Consider the following 14,337-nt stretch of genomic DNA (forward strand, 5'->3'; position numbering starts at 1 on the left):
CGCTGGTATTTTTATCCTTGCCGTGTTCAAATTCTGCAACTTTTTAAAATTAAGTCACAACTTCCTTTTTAGGCAGCAACACCGAAGCTTATCCTTCCTCCCTATTACTACCCGCACTTCACCCTTCTCAAGCCGGTGCTGGTTAGAAGTCTTTCTCCTTTGCCTGCCTTCCCTCCCTCCCTCCTTTCTCTCTTCCTTCGGTATTTGTGATGTTCATAAATATCTATATGGAATAATAGCAATGTGTCAGTATTAAAATGTAGGTCTTACAATATAGATGAGGTGAGGGTTCTAAGTTCCTGTTTCCAGTATTTTACTTGTTCTGTGAGAGTAAGTGACAGGTGTTTCGAGCATTCTTCCGCCCTTCTCCTGCGTGTCCCTCCCTCTCCATTGTCCTCGCCTGGTCCTCTTTTTTTTTTTTTTTCCTACCGACCTCCCTCTTCCCCTTCTTGCACACTTTCTCCCCATCACTTCTCTCTGCCAGCCTGAGGGCGTGGGCTGTGGAGTGAAGAGTTTGGATGTGATCTATTCTGTGTCACGAAATCGTCGAGAGGCAAAAGGGTTAGAACAGTGGTTCTCAACCGGGGGTGACTTTGCACCCCGTCCTACCCTCCACGGACGCTTGGCAATGTCTGGAGATACATCTGATTCTGTATTTGTGTCTATTTAAATGCGTGCATATAGAGATACAGTAAGATTCATTTAAAAAACAGTGTACAAATGATTTAAAAAGTCTGAGACAGTCATTTTTAATTGATTTATTTACAGGAAAATGACATACAAATCCTGGTATGAAAATATGTGCAAAAGAGCAAAATTAGAAATATTTTTCTGCAAAATTACCAAGTTATTTGTGCCAAGTTAACCAAAGTTCTTTTTTAATTGCCAAAACATTCTGTTACCTCTTTGTACTCCTGGTATATTTTTCAACAATTTTGAGAAAATTTACTTATTTTTAAGTTTCTGATAATCACTGTTATTACTGCTGTGGTTTTTACATGTTATCTATTTAACATGCCTTGTTTTTACAAAATTATGACTTGTGTTCATGTTTTGTCTCTCATGATGATTCATCTTGACTTGATTTTCCCAAGTATAGGCCCTAAATTCAGAATAGTAAAAACCATGAAGATGTCTTTTACACCAGAATTCTTTAGGTTTCCTAGAATGGCTTCCAAATAACACAAAGATTTGTTCTTCCACTTTATAAAAAGGAAGAATAATAGAAATAATTAGGTTGGCTTTGATATTTTTCAGACTTTAACTCAGAAATGTTGTGAGAATTATTTTATTTGCCAAGTTTAGGGTTTAAAAAAAAAAAGACTGAAACTCAAAAGAGAACAATCTTCCTGGGTTAATTATGTATAAACATATTAGTTTGCTAGGGTTGCTGTAACAAAGCAAACTGGGTGGCTTAAAAACAAGTTTATTTCACAGTTCTGGGGGAGGCTTCCAAAATCAAGATGTTGGCAGGGTTGGTTCCTTCTGTGGGCTGTGAGGGAAAGATCTGTTCCAGATTTCCCTCCTTGGCTCATAGAAACCATGAGGATAACATGGTTATTTCTCTCTATCTCTTCATATTATCTTCCCTCTATGCATATATGTCTCTGTGTCCAAATTTCCCCCTTTAGGATTAGGGGTCATCCTAATGACCTGATCTTAACCTAATTAATTACACCCGCAACGACCCTATTTCCAAATAAGGTCACATTCTGAGGTACTGGGGATTAGGACTTCAACATATGGATGGGGGGGCACAATTCAATTCATAACAATAAAGTAAAATAAATTAATATAAATACATTTCAATGACCTTTTACTTCTCAGCTTATAAGAAAACATATTCATGTTCAGGCATAAAGCTAAGTATAAAAATTGTCTATAAAGTGATGGTCAATCAGGGACAATCACAGTATCCTTTATGATGTAAAACAGAGGTCCTGGAGATTTGCCAACATCCTCAGTGTTTATGGTATGTTTCTACTCACAGGATAATCTTTAACTCCACAAATAATTTGTTATACTACAAGAAGGGACCCTTCTAGCTTCCATTCTGCTAGTGCTGATTAACTTAATACATTAGCTGGAGCTATAGTCTTACTACTATTCCAAAGATAAGTTGACTACAATCTTAAATGAGGATTGGTAAGAAATTATTAAAGGTAAAGCCAAGGATGTTTCTGATGCTCATCTGACCTGCCTACACTGTAATCCCCTCAAAACTGTAAAGACATGAGAGTCAAGCCTCAAGACCCCTTCTTTGCACATTCTAAAATTAATTTTATACCATTGTACCAAAAACAGATATAAAAATATTTACAAAAACAGTGTATATAAAAATGTGTATTTGTGCATATAAAATGTTTATAAAATGCATATAAAACAATTTTTATAGGGATCAAAGCATTCTCTTGTTGAAAAGCCACAGTTTTAGTCATAGCAAAACTGTTGTTTGACTCATCCTCCCTACCTGGTGAGATCCGCATTACTTATTTAGTGATGTATTCTCTATTACCCAGAATTGTTACTAAAGAGCTTCGTGGGATATTAATGCTTACTCAAATTCTCCATTGCCCGTAACATCTTTGTTCTTCAGGTAAGACAGAAAGAATAAATGAAAATATCAAACATAAGCTTGCCAAACTTTCAGAAATTCTTAAATTTTCTTAGCCTAAAGTATTAATTTTGGCCTTAATAACAGTGAGATAAACTCCCCTGGGAGTCCATTGACTTTCTACCTACAAATCAATGACTAAATATCATGAATCTGAGAATGTTGCCTCCAATCCCAGTCTCCACCTTCTTACAGGGTATCACAGCTAAATATCACAAGAGACGTACATAGAACACGGTCTCATATTCAGCAGGTACCAGAAATATTTCTACAACATCCTCTGAAATACCTCATCATGTTTAAATCCCATCCTGAAATCAAGAAACTGTCAGATTGGAAAAAGGAGAGGATCCAATCATTGGCTGTTTATAAAATGTGCATTTTAAATGAAAGACGCTGAGAAGCTTGGAGGCAGTATCAACGACGGGTGCCAGGCAATACGGCAAGTGATCGGTTTCACCAAGTTCCATCTACAATAACGTTTTTTTTTTGTTTGTTTGTTTTTTAAAGATTTCATTTATTTATTTGAGAGAGAGAATGAGAGACAGAGAGCACATGAGAGGGGGGAGGGTCGGAGGGAGAAGCAGGCTCCCCGCCGAGCAGGGAGCCCGATGCGGGACTCGATCCCGGGACTCCAGGATCACGACCTGAGCCGAAGGCAGTCGCCTAACCAACTGAGCCACCCAGGCGCCCTATTTGATTGTTTTTTAACTTCTGATCTTGTAAGTTTATCAGTGGTTATTTATTTATTTATTTAGAGAGGATCTGCCTTGAATATTTGCATTCCCTCACACACAATCAGACCCCTACATATCAGAGCCAAGCCAGGGTCGGACTGCTTCTTGTCAGTTGGACCTCTGTTTAGTTATCTAACTATAATTTTATATGAAATGTACTATCATGCCTCCAAACACAAAAATGATATAATTGAAAGTCAAGTCAAGATCGTAAGCAGTTACTCTATTTCTTTCACTATAGTGAATTTCAGTTACTATACATTTAAAATGTAAATTAGAGGCTAGCGTATAGTAGATGCTCCTCAAAAGTTTTTAGGGGCGCCTGGCTGGCTCAGTTGGTTAAGCGTCTGTCTTCAGACGCTTCAGCTCAGGTCATGATCTCAGGGTCCTGGGATTGAGCCCTGCACTGGGGGGAGGGGGGGGGAGGTTTCCTGCTCAGCGGGGAACCTGCCTCTCTCTCTCTACCTCTGCCCCTCCCCCCTGCCCCCTCCACTGCTCTTGCTGTCTCTCTCAAAATGAATAAAAAGAAAATCTTTTTAAAAAAGGTTTTAAAGATTTGATACATTTACGTAGTATAATATGATTGCTATTGTAGTGACAAATTAGTACTTTTATCAGTTACATAATTTTCATTTCTTTTTAGTAGTTGGAAAAATTAAATTCTGGTCTCTTAGCAAGTTTGATGATTATACTATAATATTGTTTTTTATGTTTGTTTTTTTCTGTTTATTTGGTTTTAAAAAGTGGGTTATTTCACTTTATATTGGAAACTGAAGGATTTATTTTGTGGAGTGTTTTGCCCACTTAGTCTATGGATGATGGGTCAGCAAATAGAGCCCAAAATAACCACTTTATGGTTACCTTTGTGGATTTTTTTTTTAGTCAGTAACAGTCCACTATTGCAGATAGAATTGGGCAAAGCCATTTCAAAACTTTTTTCTTAAATCCTTTTTTAGGCAAAAACATTTTCTCCAGCTTTATTTCTTATTCTCACAGACTTTCTCTATCCTTCCAGAGAAGCTCCTTTCTTGCCAAGAGAGAGGGGTCACTAAAACTTGTTCAGACATTTGTGGTGTCTTCTTCAAATCTGTGTAGATCTAATATTCTGCTGGTCCTCTTTATTATTATTGATCTTTTAGTTATCAGAGTCCAAACTTAGGAGACTTTCTTCATCAAAGTCTTTGTGTACATCCAAGACCAGAGTCAGTTTTGATGTCCTTCCCTCGTGCCGAGTGCCAAACCAGCCATATTCACCTCTTGGCTTCCAAATGCATAATTTTAGCTTATTTCATTTTAAATGAATTTGCACTGCTCTGAAGTAGAACTTCTGAGAGACAGGATGCCCTAAGGATGAGAGTAGGTAAGGTTTTAAGTGGGATTCTGCAAATACAAGGTATTAACACCTCACGTGTGTTAAGGAGAAAAAACAACAACGATTTCTCCCCAAGTGCTGAGGCGTTATAGGGACACTAGACCAAGGACCAGGGCACCTGTGCCCTGTCCAAACTGAGGGGATGCTGAGTGAACTTCTTGGGAAGCCATCCTTTACCCCTTTGTGGTTTCCCGCTAAATTCTGCAGGGTCCTGCTCCTCTCCAAGAGAATCCTATTCTTTTTCCTATTTTCTGCCGTGGAAGTGTGGACTATGTTTTGCTATCCTAGCGCGTAAGCTGGGGCCATCTCTTCCACAGTGGACTCAAATCCAGTTACCTCACCCTTTCCTGCAGGAAAGTATCACCAGAACTTTCTCCCGTCAATCACTTTTCCTCGTAATTTTAGTTCCCAAAGGAGTGCATGAGAGTGGTGTAAGATAAAGTTATGGCCCAGAACCGTGGCATTAATAGGACCAACTCCCAAAAACTAAGCCAAGCAATTTTTTCCCCAGTGTGACCGGCCAGATTTCTTGTGGATGTCCTCTCTGTGACTGCTTATCTTTAGACCCCAGGATGTGCAGGCACATTTTCATGGCTGCCTTGTGACCGCATTTTTATTAGCACCACTCTCTGTCTAGCCACTGATCCATCTGCAGCTGCTTCAGAGCTCTGAGTCAGAAGTCCTGGGGTCCAGTAGCAGCTCTGCGTACACGCTATAGGCCTGAGAGTGACACTGCCAACTTGGAGACTGACAGGGTCAGCTTCTCCCCCCACAGGTTCCCAAAGACAATCCAAGCCCCAATTCTCCCTGAGATCTGGCTTTCTGATTCTCTTTCTTCTCCTGCTATCATCTAAAGAGTCAAGGCCCGTGGCCTACAGAGAAACCCCATGCCTTCATTTGTGAATCTAACTGCTTGGCAAAACCAAAAAAGTGGCCATATTTGCTCCGTAGTGGTTTGTGAATGGAGTTCATCTACACATATTAACCTAAACTGGTCAAAATAGGATTCCACTCTAGTGAGGTCAGGGAAATTGGACTGAAAAGGCAATTTTCCCCACCCCCTGCATTATTTCCCCCACTCTTTCACACGTGTGCCCTAGAAGGACTCTCCCCATTTGGCAAGTGGAGAGCTTACCCATCAGAGGCCACCATAGGGGAAGAGAGCACCCAGCAACTGCGCGCCGCTGAGCTGGGGACCTTCCGGATGGACCTTCGGTAGTAATTTATAAGTATAAAGGGCCAATGTTCTTGCATATAAAAGGAAATAAAGGTGGTGAGGATACACACAGAGAGACATGAAGACAGAAAGGCAAGTTTCCAGCTGGGCATCTAGGCAGTGGCTTTGGGTCTAGTTTCTGTCACATGTCCTGTACCTGTGCTGATCTTTGAAGATGTCTAATCTTGATGTTAATAGTTTAACATTAGCAAAGCAGCCTCTGGTGTTCCTATCAGGTCTGAAAATAAAAAATGATATTATGAAATCACAAAACAATTATCTGAGACTGATAAGGTATCAATACATGAGACTGGCCTGTAAACCTTCAATTAAAAGCAGCAGATGCAGTTAGGGAGCAGGCAATCAAGGCTAACAGTTTGCAGGAAAGAATTAACAACCTTGAAACCAGGAAGTGCTCAGAGCCATCGATTATATGAGAGATTCGAACTCAATGTGGCATCACTTTACAACTCTTAGATTGCTAAGCTTATTAATGCCACAGATAGGTTTTTGTGGCTACTTAGTTTTGTTGAAAATGTTGCATCTGTCCTGGATGGCAATCTGGCACCAATCACCCCAATCAAGATATATGTAGAACATGTTCTCTAACTTCTGTGTCACTTGGGCTATGTCCAAGTCCCTGAAGGGAAGTGTATGTGGATGTTTGGGTGGAGTTAAGTGTAGTGTCAGGAATTAAGAGGACACCTTCTTGGAAGCATTAAAAAAAGGTAAATTATGGTAGATGCACCCTATGAGGTATTGCTCAGCATTTAAATGACATATAAATAAGATAATGATGGTTATGGAAGAAAGTCAGAAGTAGAATGCTATGTATACAAAGTATAATTTTTGTAATATAAAAAGGATATGCACAAAATATTAGGTATTCTGTAAGAAAACATGTCATGTTTTTTGTTTTTAAGATTTTTTTTATTCATTTGAGACACAGAGAGAGAGAGCATGAGCAGGGGGTGAGACAGAGGGAGAGGGAGAAGCAGGCTCCCCGCTGAGCCAGGAGCCCAATGTGGGGCTCGATCCCAGGACCCCAGAATCAGGACCCGAGCCAAAGGCAGACGCTTAACCATCTGAGCCACTCAGGCGCCCCAGAAAACATGTCATGTTTTAATGTAATAAAAATGTAAACACTTAATACATTAGAATGATTCCCTATGAAGAAAAATGATATAGGGAATAGAATATGTAGATAAAAAGAAATCAATCATTTGATTAAGAAGGTCCTTAAACAGACCCACATATAGATCAGATAATCTAAAAATCTAACAAAAGTACTATGAAATGTTGAAAATAATTGGTGTTCTCTGTGGTACATTATTTTTTTAATGAAAATTCTACTTCCACCCATGAAGGATTAACAGCTAGGGGAGTTGTCCTCTTGCTATACAAAAATTAGAAAACCAGAAAAAAATATATGAAATAACCATTAGATAAACAAAACATGCACTGGCATAGAGAAAACAGAAATCATCCAGAAGTGTGTAAATTTAATATTAGACAAAAGTGGTGTTGCAGCCATAGTAAGACATTCTAATTTACTGAGAAATCTATGCAGGAATAAATAGGGGTCAGAGGCTGTGAAACCACCCCTCATTCCGTTGCCTGACTTGCTAGACATGTGATGTATGTGGTATGAGGAGTGTGTAGTGGGTGATATTTTAAAGAAGGTTGGTCATTACACTAGCTGGTCACAGGGAAAGAGTGCATTATTGCCAAATTGTTGTACAAGTTGAGGAGGAGAAAACCCACCATACCACATGATATGGTTCAAGAAAAAGGCTTTATTGGAAGATTTATGAGCCCATGCTCAACATGCAAAGGTAGGGGTCAACCAATTCTCCCTTTATAGCACATAGAACGATGCCAGAGGCAGGCACTGCTCGAAATACCGTGGGTCTGTAGTCCTTCTGTTTCTTTCCCTTGTGGCAAATGCATAAAAAGACAGAATTTCTGAAAGGATACTTGGAACTAGGCACCAGTGGGCCGAATTAAGGAAGTAGTGTTCTAGGATGTAAAGAAGACTTATTTTTTGGCTCTACCTCCATTTCTACAATTAAAGGCGGGAGGGAAATAATTTTTACAGATCTGACCTACCTTTCATTTACAAGCAAATTAAATTTTAGTTAAGTTTCCGGAGCTGAAACCTCTGCACTACCCAGGAGCGCTTTGGGGGCGGAGCCGGGAGGGGACGCGCGGACTTGGGCTGAGCATCACCGGCTGGAAGACCCAGGGGGTTCCCAGGGGCCGCCGCAGGATTCTTGCAGACACGGTGTGGAAGGCCTGCCTGCGAGCCTCCACCCAAGGTCGGGGAAACAGCAAGTTGGAAATTAATTTTCATGACGAAGAAATAATTACTAGTATTTATTTCAATACTTACCCTTCGCTCCGCGCGCGTCCACTCCCTTTCCCTCTGTTTGGTCTTTGAACCCCTGTAGACACTGGTGGAATTGTTTATGAAGAAGTTGAAATAAACCGAAGGGAGGAAGCTGACTGTGGCCAAAACGTCCACATCTTAGAGGAACAGAGAAGTTAGTGGAAGGGGATCCATTCCTTGACAAAACACTTACGACTCTGGCGGGACTCGAACCCGCAACCTTTGAATCTCTTTCCGCCGGCACTAGAAGTCCAATGCGCTATCCATTGCGCCACAGAGCCCGTGGGGCGCAGGGCCTGGCTGGAGCCCTAAGGTCGTTGATTATTTATTTGGTTATCACTACAGTACATTTCTGGAAACTTACTCTGCTCCGGTCACTGCGAAAGTTCAAGAAACACAGAAACAAGACAACGCAGGGAACACACAATACCCGACGCGGGGAGTTTCTGATCCTCCCGGCGACCACTGCCCTTTGTCTCTGCAAGATAAGGACGAGTTTGATCAAAGATCAAAAACCACATCTCATTTCATCCGGCCAATGCACCGACCCGCTCGCGACCGTGGGCTTCGCGAAAATGGAATTTGGGGACCTCCCGGCAAGCGGCGTCGGAAGACTTCCCGAACCCGTGGCGAGGTCGCCCTCCTTCCCCTCCGGCTCCGGTCCGGGGTTCTCCCTCGCGGAAGGGAGGCCCTTCTCGTTCGTTTGGAACGTGCTGTTGTGGGAAGAGGTGGCTTCCGTGGGTTGTCTGCTCAGCAGACGACGGCCCTGCGACCGTCTGAGTCTGGGGTGCGCCCGGGCATCTTTGGCGATACGCCAGGCTTCCTAGCTCGGGCGTTTTCTTTGCTGCCTCTCCTCTGCGCGGCCGTGCGCTCCAGCCGCCCCGGCTCCCTCAGCGGCCGTCGGTCAGGTGGGCCCGGGTCCTGGACGGAGAGGGCCGGACGGCGGGTGCGGTCACGGCGGGGAGACTCCGGCGCGCCGGAGTCCAGGGTCTGCGGGCCCGGGACCCGCGAGCTGCGGCGAGCTGCGCCTCCGGAGGGACTTGTTCCAGGGAGAGAAGCGATCGCAGGCTGTTCCTGAGACGATTGAGGGCCATGCGACCCGGACGCGCGGGACTCGGGCCCCGTGCTGCGCGCGGAGTCCGGAAACTTCGGGGTCAGGAGCCTTAAGGCGCCGGTCGGTACGAGCGCGGGCGAGCGGCCTCCCCTCCCCGGCCTCCCCGCGGCCTCGGGGGAAGAAAGCATTGACTCCGAAACTTGCCGCACAAAACCCGAGCTCGAACCGACCGTCGGCAAAACCGCCGCGCAGAAAGGACGCGTGTTCACCGGAGCTGGAGGCTGGGCTGCGCGTAAAGTTCCTGCGCCGCCGGAGCCCCGGAGCCAGATGCGGAGAGCGGGGTCGCCCTACTTCCTGAGAGTTCCGTCTACGCCTGCGGACCTGCTTCCCAGTAGGAATTCTTTCTCTTCTTTCTTTCCTTTCCTACCTTCCTTCCTTTCTCTTCCTTCCTTCCTCTTTCTTTCTTTTTCTTTCTTTCTTTCTTTCTTTCTTTCTTTCTTTCTTTCTTTCTTTCTTTCTTCTTTCTCTTTCTCTTTCTTCTTTTTCTTTCTTTCTTTCTTCTTTCTCTTTCTTTCTTTCTTTCTTCTTTCTCTTTCTTTCTTTCTTCTTTTTCTTTCTTTCTTCTTTCTTTCTTTCTCTTCTTTCTTTTTTAGATGAAGTATCTGAGATCTTCACAAAGCACACGTCAGTGGGGAAGATCAAATCTGGCAATCCAGAGATATAACTAAGGATACTGTAGACTACTTAATTGAGATAATTAAGCCCGCATACTGTAGTTTTCGGAGGATTCTAAAGCTTTCAAGTGAAAGGAAGTCGTTTGGGGTGGACAGCGGTAAAAATGTATTTGTCATTAATTTATGTCTGCAATAAAAAAAAAAAGTTCACTTGAAAGGGCTCCTTAACAAAAAATAACATGCCTTAGGCTAGGGAGTAGTCAATTATTTCAAGCAGCTTGTTATGGCAGTTATCTGTAACAAACCCCCAAACGAGTGTCAGTGGAATGAAATATTCCTCAGTACCTTGTTCCCTCTATCTCAGTAATATTAAAAACTCTTCTGAGAACATGTTTTCAAATAATTAATTTGATGCAGAGATGATACCTAAACATTATTTTTATTATTAAGTCCTGTGGGCCATTTCTCCATCATGGGCTACTCTAATAATGCATGCACATTCTCAAAATACTGTGTAGACTTTTCCAATATGTATCATGTGGAATCCAGTCTGGTGTAGCATAAAAGACCCTGTGTTATCTAGCATTTATTTATTCACACGGCTATGATGCTCTGCCCCCACCACCCCGCATCTTCTAAACTGTGCTGTCCAATTAACTGGATTGACTACTTTGGTTTCCTAAAAAGCCAGATCTCTCAGACCATAGATTTTGTGTGAAAGCATTTTGCTTTTTTCCAATAATCCCCTCTCTTCCACTTCCTGAGCCTATAAATTGTGCTTGTTGGTCCACCTCTGCCTCACTGATAATACCTTTCACACTGAGGAAGGTCCTGGATCTGGACCAGCACTATACCCCTCATCATCCTTGTTCACGGGAATTGATATTCCTTTTTGGTGGCTCAGAAAATTGGTTTGCTGCTTCCAGACTGCTCTGATAATTGACTGAATTACAATGGACATCTTTAAGAGTGAAGTTTGTTTTTCCCCACAGTCTTGGTATACACAGACTTTATAGCCCCCTCTGCTCATGTAACATTATCAGTGATCAGTGATCCATCCTCTCCAATCTGAGCATATTGAAGGGCTGATGCTATCAGTCATATGGGATACTATTTTTACACCTTTATTCACAGACCTTCCTGACAGCAGATCCATGTACTAACTTTCCTGAATAATTGATTTTTCTCTCTAAATAAACATCTTTGATGAAACTACCTACATCTCTTACTGGCTTACCCTTTAACAACCAGTCAGCGGGGTTGGAACCTCTGCAGGCAAACCCCAAGGAATTTCAAATCTTTTAACCACCCTACAGGCTCCTTCCACAGAATGTTAGCTCTTTTGGGGGGGGAGGCTGGGGTTGAAGAGGGAGATGGAGAGAGAATCTTAAGCAGGCTTCATGCCCAGTGAGCCCCGGGCAGGGCTCAATCCCACAATCCTGAGATCATGACCTCAAAACCCCGAGATCATAAGCCAAAATCAAGAGTTGGAGGCTTAAGCGACTGAGCCACCCAGGCGCCCCCAGAATGTTAACTCTTACTGAAAGTGCGGGGTAGGCAAGCCGATGGCCACGTGGGCTAAGGTGAGATGTGACAGGTGCCTGGTGTGTGGAGCGTCTGCACACATTTAGTTTTGTAAGAAAGAATTTCATGGTGGGGCGCCTGGGTGGCTCAGTCGGTTAAGCGTCTGCCTTCGGCTCAGGTCATGATCCCAGGGTCCTGGGATCGAGCCCCGCGTCAGGCTCCCTGCTCAGTGGAGAGTCTGCTTCTCCCTCTCCCTCTGCCTGCCTCTCTGCCTACTTGTGCTCTCTATCTCTGTCAAATAAATAAATAAAAATCTTTAAAAAAAAAAAGAAAGAAAGAAAGAATTTCATGGCTTATCCAAGGGTTCTTGGATTAAAGAATGCACCCCTAGTAAATCAAGAACCAGTCGAGGATGGTGAGATTCGAGTTTCCTTGACCTTAGTCCATTCTCCAGGCACGGATCCTCCAGGATGTGTGGGTTCACGTCTAAGTCTGGGGAACCGCAGAAAGGCAGGCTGGAACTGAGTGGCGCCTTGGGCAGCCTCTGACTGGCCAAAGCAGGTGGGAGAGGAGCAGGTTCCAAGGGCACTCACCTGCGTTACTTTCACAGCTGAATGCGGAGCTGGGACTCATTAGATGGCATTCAACTGGGTTCCTAGGCCCCTGACCCCCAGCCCCCGGCCCCCGGCCCCCGGCCCCAAGGACACCATCCCAGAGAACGAACTTTCCGAAGAGCCGGACCCAGCGACTTTCTGTCACGCACAAAGCTGAAAGGACAGGTAGAAACACGTAAGTACCAGGCAAAGTTGAGCCATATTCTAAATAGGGTTGATTTTGGGCTTAGAAATCATGCGGTTCCTAGGGGAGGGCGTTGAGCCAACTTCCTTTTAATGGCTGTAAACTTAGATTCGGGGTCCGCAATGCTGGGAACAGAAGTGCCGTTGTGGGGACACAAACAAGGAGATCCGTCAAATGTTCAGATTACAAGGGAAATGTTTCCTCAAGCCCTTGTCTGCAAAACTCTCATTTGCAGTTAAATGTCACTGGCTTCTGGCTTCCTCTGGGGTGACAGGCATAATATTTCCTTCTTCATATTCTCACAAGACGTTCTTTCTTCTTGCAACCGTAGCACTAACAAACAGGTGTCTCAGCTCATCTGGAGCTTGAAAACACTCTACCCGTAATTCATTTTGCAAAACATTGTCCTACGGAATCAATCCTAACTACAGAAAAACATTCCATGCACAAAACCAATTACGGTATTTAAAAAATGGATAACAGTAACATAGCAGAAATAACATAGATGTCCAACAAGGGGAAATATTCCCTTGATTCCGACTTCATCTAAATGATGGAACATTAGAAAGCCACTAAAATGACATTTGAGAAGTGCCTGAAAAAAAGTGCTGATGATATAATATTCAATTAAATTAGTAAAATACAAAATTGACACAGATAAAAGCAGCCCCCACCACGTGGGATCTGCCCTGGTATTCTCAGCTAGGCCTTGATGTTCTTTTGTTGAACATAAACAATTTCACAGAACACAGATGTCAGACCAGGCCTTTCAATGACCATTGATGGATCAAAATGAAAGTAAGATCACACTGCTTTCCCGTCTGAACACAAACACAAACGTGAAACACACACAAAACAGAACCAGACACACAAATAGTGTTAAGCCACAAAAGTGACCCAGCGTCTCCTCATCTTGTCCAGTAAGAATGATGACAGCTTCTTGACCAACCCTAGTTTTAGCATTGCTTTGGTCTTCCTTCCTTCAGGGTAGGATTTATTAAGCTATCCAATCCTAGAATCACTCCCTCCTTCCAGACAGCATCCTATCCGGAGAAGCCCTGCTTCTTTAAATCCCCCAAATCACCTAACACAAGACTAAAACCCTCTTACTGAGATGCACCCAGGGGTCCCAACCCGTTCAACTACTTATGTATTCCTGGTGGTTTTTGTCTGGAAGATATTGGCACAATTTATGTTTTGTATGACTTCAACTATTCCCTTTTTTTTTTTTTGCACTCAAAATACTGGGGGAGGGGGCCCAGCTCTCTCTCTCTTAAGCTCACCCATTCTCATATCTCAAGAGCATACTTTAAAAAAAAATTATATTTACTTATTTGACAGAGAGAGCGTGCACAAGCAGAGGGAGAAGCAGGCTGCCCACTGAGCAAGGAGCCCTACGAGGGACTCAATCCCAGGACCCTGGGACCATGATCTGAGACAAGGCAGCCGCCCAACCGACTGAGCCACCCAGGCGCCCATCAAGAGCATACCTTTTGCTTTAAAAAACTTTCCCACTTCAGGGGCACCTGGATGGATCAGTCGTTAAGTGTCTGCCTTCAGCCCAGGGTCCTGGGATCGAGCCCCGCATGGAGCCCCGCATGGAGCCCGCGGGAAGCCTGCTTCTCCCTCTCCCACTCCCCCTGCTTGTGTTCCCTCTCTCACTGTCTCTCTCTGTCAAATAAAATCTTAAAAAAAAAAAAAAAAACTTTCCCGAAGACATCCAAATGGCCAACAGACACATGAAAAAGTGTTCAATATCACTCAGCATCAGGGAAATCCAAATCAAAACCTCAATGAGATACCACCTCACACCAGTCAGAATGGCTAAAATTAACAAGTCAGGAAACGACAGATGTTGGCGGGGATGCGGAGAAAGGGGAACCCTCCTACACTGTTGGTGGGAATGCAAGCTGGTGCAGCCACTCTGGAAAACAGTATGGAGGTTCCTCAAAAAGTTGA

General features: G+C 43.5%; 1 non-coding gene across 1 annotated transcript; it reads right to left on the reverse strand.

The window, feature by feature from the left end:
* Positions 1-8,520: 8,520 nt before the first annotated feature.
* TRNAR-UCU (transfer RNA arginine (anticodon UCU)) lies at positions 8,521-8,609 on the reverse strand. Its single transcript is given in 2 exon segments — positions 8,521-8,556; positions 8,573-8,609. It is a non-coding gene; the product is annotated as a tRNA-Arg (tRNA).
* Positions 8,610-14,337: the final 5,728 nt, after the last annotated feature.

This window comes from Leptonychotes weddellii, chromosome 8, assembly GCF_054177405.1.
Source record: "Leptonychotes weddellii isolate Sample4059 chromosome 8, ASM5417740v2, whole genome shotgun sequence".
Classification (NCBI taxonomy): domain Eukaryota; kingdom Metazoa; phylum Chordata; class Mammalia; order Carnivora; family Phocidae; genus Leptonychotes; species Leptonychotes weddellii.